We start from the raw sequence: 11296 nt of genomic DNA, 5'->3' as shown, positions 1-11296 counted from the left end.
AGTCGGCCATCAATGGAAAGAGAGGCCCATTGGACTTGCAAACTTTATATGCCCCAATATAGGGGAATGCCAGGGCCAAAAGAATGGGAATTGGTGGGTAGGGAAGTGGGGGGCGCTATGGGGGACTTTTGGGATAGCATTGGAAATGTAATTGAGGAAAATATGTAATAAAAATATTAAAAATTAAAAGAAAAAGAAAACCTGCCTGGTTTCATAAAGAAGATATTTTGTTGTAATAACTTCTGACAAAATTAACTAATGTCTCAGCTAGTGCATGAAGAAATAATGTGGTTCTCACCATGATCCTTTCCAACCAGGATAAGGCTCTCCATGTGCCTCTCCCTACAGGAAGATAATTTACTGGCTAAAAGATGTGTGCAGCTCTATTTTTCTTCTTTTCCTAATAATTAAAATTTGTATTCCTTCACAAAACCATCAGTGGTACCTCTTCCTACATTTAATCTTAAATAGAAAAAGAGGACAAATCCCTTTATTACTATGCCCCAATCCAAAAGGTCTCATGACTTCCTTCAGTCTTATAGCACCCCATGGCCAAACTTGAAAAGTCATAAATGTCACAATAGCAATCTGATATTTATGGATCCTGAGTAGGATGGTAGAGGCAGAAGCTAGAAAACAAGATTCAAGAGTATGTTTCCTATAACACGCACAGAACAATCTATCAAAGATATACGAAAATAGAAAAAATTGAGAGCTCAATGGATGGAATTGAAATTTTTCATCCTGAGTGAGGTAACCCAGACCCAGAAAAACATGTATGGTATATACTCACTTACTTATAAGTGGATATTAGCCAAAAAGTACAGGATAAACTTGCTATAATCCACAGTCCCCGTGAAGCTATATAACGAAGAGGAATGGATTGGTGCTTGAATCTCACTGAGAAGGTGAAATAGATTAGATATTGTGGGTGGATGTAGAAAAGGGGTTAGGTAGGGAAAGATTGGGAATGAGAATAGAAAGAAGGGATGGGATCATCAACCCAGCTACAAAATCTTAGACTCACATCTTGTCCTGCCTACAAGATGTGCATGGATAAAGAGGGAGCAGAAATTGAGATAGTGGCAAACCAATGACTACCCCAACTTAAGATCATCCCATGAGAGAGAGCCAACCCCTGACATTTTAATGGTATTTTTCTATATTTGTTGTGGTGGTTTGAAAAGGCTTATTCCATAGGAAGTGGTATTATTAGAAGGCTAGGGCCTTGTTGGAGGAAGTGTGTCATTGTGGGGTGGGTTTTTCAACTTTTCCCAGTGAGGAAGAAACAGTCTTCTTCTAGAGGCCTTCAGATCAAGATGTAGAACTCTCAGCTCCTCTAGTGCCATGCCTGCCCTGGAAGCTGCTATCCTCCCCACCCACAAGAAAACCTACAAAATTAACTAAATTGGACCCATAGAGACTCACAAAACCTGAACCACCAAAGAGCTTTCATGTGATGGACCTAGGATCCTGACACATTTGTAACAGATGTACAGTTTGCTCTTTATGTGGGGCCCCTAATTTATATGGGGCCTCTGACAACTGGAACACAGGCTGTCTCTGACTCTGCTGCCTGCCTTTGGATTTCTTTCCCCTAACTGGGCTGCTTTGTCTAGCCTCAATAGAAGAAATGCCGAGTCAAATTGCAACTTGATATGCCAAACTGAGTGGATATCCATAGAAGGCCTCCCCTTTTCTGAGGAGCAATGGAAGGGGAAATTGGAGAGTTGAAGTGAGAGACAGGGAGTGGGAGAAGAGTAGGGAGGAGAATCTTGGATTGGGATGTAAAATTAATTAATTAATTAGTTCATGGAAACTGATTTAATGACAAGGAACCCTGCCTGTTTCATTCTAGTGTAACTAATGTGCTGTGTGTTTTTCATAGTAACTAGGAAATTACGTTAAAGATGTGAATCTCAAGTGTGTCAAGGGTTGGTTTTCACCTATTAATTGATAATTACGCTAAATTTGAATTCTAGGTTCTTTGCCTCTTCTGGGATTTTCCCAGTTTGTTGGTGTTGCCTCTACAGACCTGAGATGAAGCAATTAAACCAAGCCTCCTTGGTAGAACAATAGCAGGAGCAGTCTACAGAAAGAGCAGAGAGAACCACAGAACAAGTGCTTACTGGACACAAGATTGCACAGCCAACATCCAACAAGGGCTATTTCAGCTGCTACAAAACGGTCTCAGAGGCCTCCTCCCAGTCAGTCAGGAGCTTGGTACAAGTGCAGGGATAGCTTTGAGTGGGTTGAAATCCAAGAAGGGTGGCTTTATCGTGCAATATGTATATCAGATATTAAAAAGAAAAACAGAAAGAAATCAGGCTCTGCTGTAATCTCGTGAGCATAGAATCAGGGATCCTGAACCCTCACAGGAGTTAGTTAGTTTTAAAGGAAGATAGAAAAATTCCCCAGTTCTAAACACTAATTAGTTATTGAAATGGGTTTTACAATTGTGGAGCCATTTGTCTCTCTGAGTGGGAAATCTCTCCTTTCCTGAAGTCAGGAGCAATTACTAACTACACAGTCATGATTCTGTTCCAGGACTGTGTCAAGTTTCACATATGAAGAATCCATTTTAAAATCTTTTATCAGGCCTCCTGCCAGATTACTCTCTTCAAACATTAAAAGAAAGAAGATTGAATTGTGGGATGCTTTGAAGCAGGAAAAGTCAGCAGTGAACAGCAAAGTAAGAGACAAGCCTTGGCTTAGGTTCCCTCGAAACAAGTCCTTTACATGAGTCCTTTTTAAACTAAAAAAGAAACAAAAACAAAACAAAAATAAAACTTCATTTTCTTTCCTTCTTGCAATAAAGGCAATAAATATTCATAAAGAATTAGGAAGGATACGGTATATGAAACAGTCAGAAGTTCACATATGTACCCTTTTGATCTCTAAGAGATATACTTTATTACTTATACTTTGTGGACTCTTGTTCTTTAAAGAAGCGTATGTATATATACATCTACATGGTACTCACAGGAATGATGACAAGAGAGTTCCTTTATGGAAAAGGAATGGAGACATGGTTTGAAAGAGAAAACACAGCTAGGAAGAATTGTCAGAAGCAAGGAGCTGGCAGGCCTCTGACAGTGGCCTGTCAGTGTGTTTTGTCATTTTATGGGAATAGAACTCCTGCACCACATCCAGTGCAGGAAGTGTCTTCAGCAGGAAATATTCTACACATCATACTCCCTGATAATCTTTTTGCTGAGTTCAAGTGGAGAGAACTGACCCATGATGGGAGTGCAGTTACAGAAAGGGGATGAGAAAGGCAGTATAAAATAATTGAGGGAAAACCAGAAGTCTATTTTGAGAAACAGCTTCCAGGATCCATTGCTTTAGAGAAAAAAAAAAATGGAGGCTCCTTTCTCTCTGCAAGAAGATGCTCACCATAGCTTTCTAAAGATGTAACTAAGAGGATGTCATTGGAATGCTGTAGAACCTAGGGAGAAAAATAGTTCCATGATGACCCAAACATTTTAAATTTCTCACTGTATCTTCCTACCTATTCCAAAATCTCTACCAACCAAACATAATTTTGTGGAGTCTTTCAAAGCTTCAGAGGTTTGTACCTTCTATATAAGTTCTCCACTACTAAGTTACATTTCCTACACCTGCAAAAAAAAAAAAAAAACCTTGTTTCATAGCAACATAGTATGAATCTTGACTCTAATGTTAGGAGAATTCATTCTCTCCTCTAAACTTCTCTTCCTCCTGGCAAAATGAGATATCCATAGCCCACTAACAGTGTGGTTAATTAAGTCTGTAAACTAAAGGCACCAAGGACTAAGTTTAATGATTGGCCTACAGTTGAGAACTGGCAAACCTAAATTCCCATAGTCCTATCAGAACAGAATATTCTGCAGAGCTATTCTAACACCCATTTGCCTCCCACCATGCTCTCACCACCACCATTTCTCACATTGTAGATTCCTGTTGTACAATTTCTCAGTTTGTGTCTTTCCTCCTTTATAGTAGATGTGAAGTGTTAGGTGGTAATATCATAATTTACTACTTTACTGCAATGGCATACCAGTGAAAGACAGCTTACATGAAACTTCAAGACATATTAGGCACTCCCTGGGCGATCTTTCTGTTCACTTTGGTATTCCACATTTTCATGGTGATACACAGACAAGCTGTGACAAGTTCAGGGAAATTATAATGGTAAGAGAAGCTCCATCTGTTCTACCTTTGAAGAATCACAGAATTTGTGCTGAGAGAGAGAAAAACAGTGTTGCAGGGAACTCCACTATGGCTGTCTTCTAGGAGCTTTTTCTCACAGTATTCACTGTTTATTAATTATCTTTGAGGTCACAATAACTGTGTCCTTTAAGAGTGCACAGTAGTTTTGCAAAAAAGACTCTGAAAGTCACTTTCTAACCCATGGGTCCAAAGGGCTACACTTAATATCTTCCTGATGCTAAAACACAAGTGTTGTAAGAGGAAAGAAGATTTGGAATTGGAAGTTTATGCCCAGAAATCCATAGGAGTTCCATCAAGAAACCTGAGTTGTTTGAAATGTTGCCTGCCTGTGACAGACATTACAAATGAGATAAAATAATTAGCAGGTTGTTTTTTTAGACACATTTTCTTTGATTTTTGTATGACCTCCAAAAGAAGGTATATATAAATATGTAGAAGAAATGTGTTGGACTCTTAAGAACAGATTACACAAACCTAGAATACAGATGATTGTAAAATGAGGAGTTTTTAGATTATCTCACATTACTAAAGGATGAATTGTCCCACCATAGCAGTGTACAGGCTGAAGAGCTGGGGAAATAGCCAATGTTTAGCCCTAGGGACTGCAAGTCTCAGAAGAAAAGGAACTGATTATCTAAACAACCCTAGTTCCAGTTCAAAGACTAAAGAATCTAGAGTCTGGTATCCACAGGCAATGACCACAGAAAAATATTTTAAAGAATATCAAAGAAATGTCTACTTCGTACATGTGACCTTTCTTCCGGGTTTTGTTCTATCCTATTTGATAGCCCCAACCACATTGGGGGAGCCACACCCAGTAACTAATCCACACATCACTGGTTCTGGACACACCATCATGATACATATAGAAGTGTCCTTTCCTGTCTCATGATCAATGCCTTCTCTACTTAGACTTCAAGTTTTGTAGAATAACATTGACTATTCCCCCAGCTCTGCAGCTTGTAGACTGGATTACAAGAGAAACCATCCTTTAGCCATGTGAGGCAAATGGATTGGAAGGATGACAGGTCATATTTGTAACATTCCAACTGTGGACCAATCATTTAACATAGTCCCTGATGCTCTTTGCTTACAGACTTACTTAATCACCATGTAAAGAAAAAGTAAGGATTAGAGAAGACAACAAATTCCCTTAAGGTTATACCCAGATTCACATCATCCAAGCAATTTGGCAAACATAATTACTCTCCCATCTCAGTTCGAGCTGTACTATCCTTTGGACCAGGAAGAGGACTACTAGAGAATATATTTATACTCAGGACAAAATGGGACTCAGAGATGGCCAAAGATAGGCTATGTTCCAGAAGTAGGTACCAATATCATCATAGATACATGAAAACAGGCAAACAGTGGAATATATGAAACACAAAATGACTTCATAGTTCCTGGAACATTTTTCAAATATATAAGTAGTTACAAATTCTAAAGACTATATCATGAAGGAGGGCCTCAGCGGTGAAGGCTTCAACCAGGTGGCAATAAAGAACCATAGAGTTGAAAGGAAACTCCATATATTCTGATCTTAGGGCATTACTCCAGCCACACATACAAGATAATATGAGATCTTTAACTATCACTGTCATGTATCACTAGTGTTTGGGGACAGGTTTTAGGAAATGCATTGTTAGGTAACTTCCCTTTTGTAAAAATCCAATAAAGTATACACACACAAAGCTGTGTGACTGCCCTGCTATATATGTAGGCTAGATTATACATCCACTATCAAATGGGCAACCCAGTTTAACTAAAATATCATTATGCAACCTACCATTATATTTCTACCTCCTGTCTATCAGGAATCATATATCCAAAATTCATGGTTGATAATTGTTGTCGAAGATGCCTTGGTCTTAGAATTTAGGGCCAGAAGGAACATTTTTACATGCATATACCTAACCCTCAAAAATACATCTCCCACACCATGGGTTGAGGGAGCTTTCCCTAAGATCCCACATTGTTCTCATACCCAACCCCATTTTACACATGAGAACAAGCCATTGTGCAAACAAGGCTGCAGAAGGCATGTAACAGGTGCAGTTATTCAGTTATAAGTAAAAAGATAAAGGATGTGTCTTAGTTTCTTTTCCCTTTGGAATAAAGTTCCCTGACAAAAGTACCTTTCAGAAGCGAGACTTTAGTTTACAGTTTTAGGTATAGTCCACTAAGACATGAAAGTCAAGAGAGTGGAAACTTGAAGCAACTGGTCACATCATGTCCACCATAAGAAACAGAGGTGGAAATGTACATTGTTGCTCAACTTGCTTTCTCCATTCATCTAAATAGTCAAGGACCCCAGGTCTACAGAATAGTTCTACCCACAGTCAAGATTGGCCTTCCCAAACCAATGCATCAAAATAATCCCTCTGCAGACATACTCAGAAGCCCATTTCCCCAGTGATTACAGATTCTGACAAGCTGACAATTAATGCTAATTATCTCAATCAGTAATTCATTTTCTTCTAATTACCAAGGCTTGATGGAGCTCTTTCCTATCAGTCAGTCTCATGCATTCTGGATGGTTCTTTGTGTATAGTCCTCTGACCATTCTAAAATGCTCACCAAGTCCATCCAAAGAAAATATGACAAAGATTTTTTTCTTTTATTTTCAGTTATTTTAAATTTATTTTTTAACATTGTAAATTTTGTTTTATTACACCAGATTTTTTCTCATAATTTTATTAGTTATGCAAATAATCACACTCCACAGTATAAATTCTTCTAAGATTGTAGTTATTTCTTTACTGAATTCAATACTCTATCCAACAGGATTTTTCATTTAAGATGGAGAGAAGGTCTATATTTTTTTCTTTTTTATTGGATATTTTCTTTATTTACATTTCAAATGCTACCCCCTTTCCTAGTTTCCTCTCTGATAATTCCCCATACCCTCCCCTCTCCTCCTGCTCCCTAACCCACCCACTCCCATTTCCTGATTCTGACATTCCCCTATACTGGGGCATAGAATCTTTGCAAGACCAAGTGAATACTCACAGTCATCCATTAGACAGAGCACAGGTTCCCCAATGAAGGAGCTAGAGAAAGTACCCAAGGATGTAATGGAGTCTGCAGCCCTATAGGAGGAACAACAATATGAATTAACCAGTATCTGCAGAACTCCCTGGGACTAAACCACTAATCAAAGAAAACGCATAGTGGGACTGGTGTCTCTAGCTGCATAGGTAGCAGAGTATGGCCTAGTTGGCTCTCAATGGGAGCAAAGCTTTCTTTCTATACCCAACTGAAATACTTTTTAAATTTTCAATACTTAATGTGTTTTTAAAATAGTTCCACACATCCCACACTGAGAAAGATAAAACAGGCCTGTGAATCTCCACTGGCAAGCTTAGAAATCCCCAACATTGCCTATGGTCCCCAGTACTTTCCTCTGATTCCCATGGGTATTCTGTACTCCAAACACAAGAAAAGTGGAAGAAGCAGAACTCAAGATCACTATACCACAGGCTGCTGTCCTGCCTCTACAAGATGCCATCAAATTCCACCGCCCTGTCATCATGCCTCTAAGAAGAAGGCAAAGCCCATTTCGTATTCCATGCAGTGTTTGCATAATACCAATTGCCCATGACCCATTGCATGTGTCCAGTTTTTTGTCCTGGTTCTCATACAGCACAATAAATATATCACCCCATTATTAACAACTTAAAGCCTATTTCATTGTCATCATCCATTTGGGACTTAATAGTGTTTACTTAAGCTTTCACAGAGTTCTTTGTGACATGAAGCTGGACTCAGTCTAGCAACTGTAGCTTACAGACTCAGAGCCTAACTGTGCCAATGCAAAAATCAGTGGCTTACAATATCTCTGGACATCAGAGAGGTGTGCACTCTGAAAAATCCAAAGGGTCTAAGAAAAAAAAAATAAATGGTTAGCTACCAAGATAGACAAAGAAAATAACAAGCAACATTCTCCGAGTCTCATGCTTCTTAGCAGCCTTTAGTGAGAGGGAGGGAAAGATGTGGTGATGTGGCCATTTGTCAGCTCATGCTGTGGGAGTTGATGTCAGGACAGATGCATTAGCACTTGGTAATAGCCTCCCACAAGGACTTAGTATGACTCAAAGATGCCTAAGCAGGGCTGCTGGGTATAACCAATATGCTCAACTTAACCAATTCAATGATCACAAAAACTACAAAAGCCTTTCAGCCACTGTGAGATGGCCACTCCTCAGCTGTCCTCCACAAACATAAGTATGCATGAGGTTCCTAGAATATTTACTTTTACTTAAGAAGGAATTTAAATTGGTTGCTTCTTGTCCAACAGCTGTTTCTTTTTTGCTTTCTGGTAACCTTTCTAAAGGCAGAATGGAAGGACACCTTCCCTACGAGTGGCCACACCCTAACTGTGTGTATGCAAATATTAGAAAAGTGTTGCCTGAGTCATCTGCATGCCTGGTCCCCCCACTAGGTCAGTAGGATCTTTCTAGTAAACCACACATCATGAGCTTTTTCAAATTACCCATGTTACAATTCAGTTATTTTTTTGTTCTTTTCCTTGTCCTGCCCAATTTCAAGAAAAATACTATGCCTTTAAAGTCAAGGTAAGTTTAGCTCTCACTAGGTCAAGATGATGTTTGAGTTTCAAAGTTCTTATGGGAAAGTTATTGCCCAGAAAAGAAGTACTTCCAGGAGCAGAGTTTGTGTACACAGTGTGGCTAGATCTTGATGTGGACTGTCAATTGCTTGGAACACCTACCCAAACTCCACCCCCATCCCAGAACAGAGAGACACTCCCCATGAGAGGAGGAAGCTGACATGGTGGCTGGACCTTCTCCTCCCAGTCTGGTTCCTTTGTTGGGATCCTTGATGTAACTGTTAAAGTTGGGTCTACTGTGGCCACTACTGACTCAGCTAGAACAGAGCTAGGCAGTTGAGAGTGAGCCTGGGTTCACTAACTCCACCCTGGCTTTTGTTTCAGCTCCTTGTTCAGCTCCCACAGACTGGGAAAGTAACAGCACTTTCCCAACCCACGCTCTTCTCTCTCATTCCACATCAGATTCCACACCACAATTCTCTTCTCTGCCAGGCTATGCCTGCTTTCTCCCACACCCAGAACTCCTGTAGTGTCTGGCAGAGCTCTAATACTGAGAGATAAGAATCAGCCCTGACTCTGCGAAGGTGGGAAAACCATAAAGATTTCAGGGAGGAAAATCTATTGGATCCCTTTTTGAGTTAAAGCAGGAGTTACCAGCAGGGAGCAAGACAAGGCCGCACTGCCACCTACAGGCAAAACTCCCTAAAGACAGGCTCCCAGGTGACCAAGAAAGCCTTGTTGCTTTCATGTCTGTGTCTTCTGTGAGAATCATCAACCTAAGAGTATAGTGTCCCGGAGAGTGGCCAGGAGTGAACTCCTGCTCTTAAGATTCCGAACTACCATGAAAAGTGAAAAACGTGTGTGAAAAATACAAGTCACTGTGTAGGCCAGGGAAGGGGGAAGCCTGAGGGAGAAGACTCGGAACCTTGAGCCTGTCTGGAAAGGGTCCTCACATGCATGTTATGTAAGTGCTTAAAAATGATTAAGGGCTAGGGACCATACTCGATAGCCTGACTTACTGCAAGTAAACAAAGACAATTAAAATTATCTATGGCTTTATATTCTTCTGCAGTGCTTGAAAGTGCTGCAATTGAGCCTTCTATAAAGTATAGGCACAGAATACTTTATATGATGGATGAAGCCACTTAGCTGCCTTAAACCCAGAGAAGCTCACCATACATCAGCACAGCTACCCCCAGCCCCCGTGCATAACAAGGGTTTGTGGTTTCCCTAGTCCTCCAGAAGTAAAAGGGGCAGTTTAACAGTACTTCCCTAGACCCTACTACAGTGCTCTATTCCCTCTTCAGCCCCTGTCCCACACAGTGCAGCCAGTTTTCTGTGGTCCAGTCAAATCAACAACATTGGTTTTGTCTATGAGTCAGCATTCTGAGCTTTACTGAAGTCACAGCGAATCCCTGATACATTTGATGATCTTGGAATGGCTGAAGGGTGAGATGGGCCTTCTCCTCATTCATATCCCAGTGATTATTATGGTTATTTCTAATTAAGTCAGCCAAAGCTGTTGCTAGGAACATCTATCTATGATCTCTCCTGTGGCCTGTGGGTCTTCAAATAAATCAAAACGGGGTTGTCAGCTTGACGGACTGAATATCCAAAGAGGGCCAGACATACAGGAAAACATACAAAAGAGGAAGATACCATATGTGCATGGCCACGTGTGCAAACACACATGCAGAGTGGGGGAGAAGAGAATGACACAAAATGGAGACAGAGACGGAGAGAGCAAGAATACAAACCAGGTGAAACCTAGACCCTGCCTCGACCCAATTTTGGAGGACACTTCTGGGTCTCAAGGCCACCCAGGCACATCAGGGCTTAGTCTTAAGAAGCAAAAGGGAAGGTTGTGAAGAACATATGACCCCAAAGTGTTTCCTTAGCCACGTTAGAAAAGCAGCATTTGTATACTGTGCCATCTGATTGATCAATTTCAATTACAACTGCTAAGTGGATTTTGGAAGTATCCAGTGAAAAGAGGATAGAAATGTAGTTTGCTCAGCTAGAGAGAACAAATGAAAAATAATAACTATTCTGTAATGAAAAAAATCCATGGTTCTATTTCAGTGAGTTTTCAGAAACAATCCACTCTCAGTGTCTATCAGCTGATTCTATACTGTGCTTAATTCATGCTGAATCTTACATTTGACTTCCTTTTCTGAGTTATTCCAAATCTATGTCATTTCCTCCTATCACTAATATCCTATGAAAACAGATGCAATGAGAACTCTTAAAAGATTTCTGGGAAAAAATATCTAGCTTCCAGATTATGTGCAAATCAGGCTCAATAAAATCTGCTGACTATCCCAGATCCACTATTTTAAAACAGTGCTCAAATTTTCCAAGCCAATTCTTGTCATGATTGTCCCTCAATTATACACACAGCCTCAGAGAGACAATAGAGATTTTACTTTGTTTCCTTGCAACCCAAGCTACACTTTAAGGATCTAGTACCAATTCCTCCCAGTCCTAGGCCTTCCCTACCTGCTACTTTTCAAC

Source organism: Mus caroli, chromosome 11, assembly GCF_900094665.2.
Source record: "Mus caroli chromosome 11, CAROLI_EIJ_v1.1, whole genome shotgun sequence".
Taxonomy (NCBI): domain Eukaryota; kingdom Metazoa; phylum Chordata; class Mammalia; order Rodentia; family Muridae; genus Mus; species Mus caroli.
Note: the sequence above shows the minus strand (reverse complement) of the source record.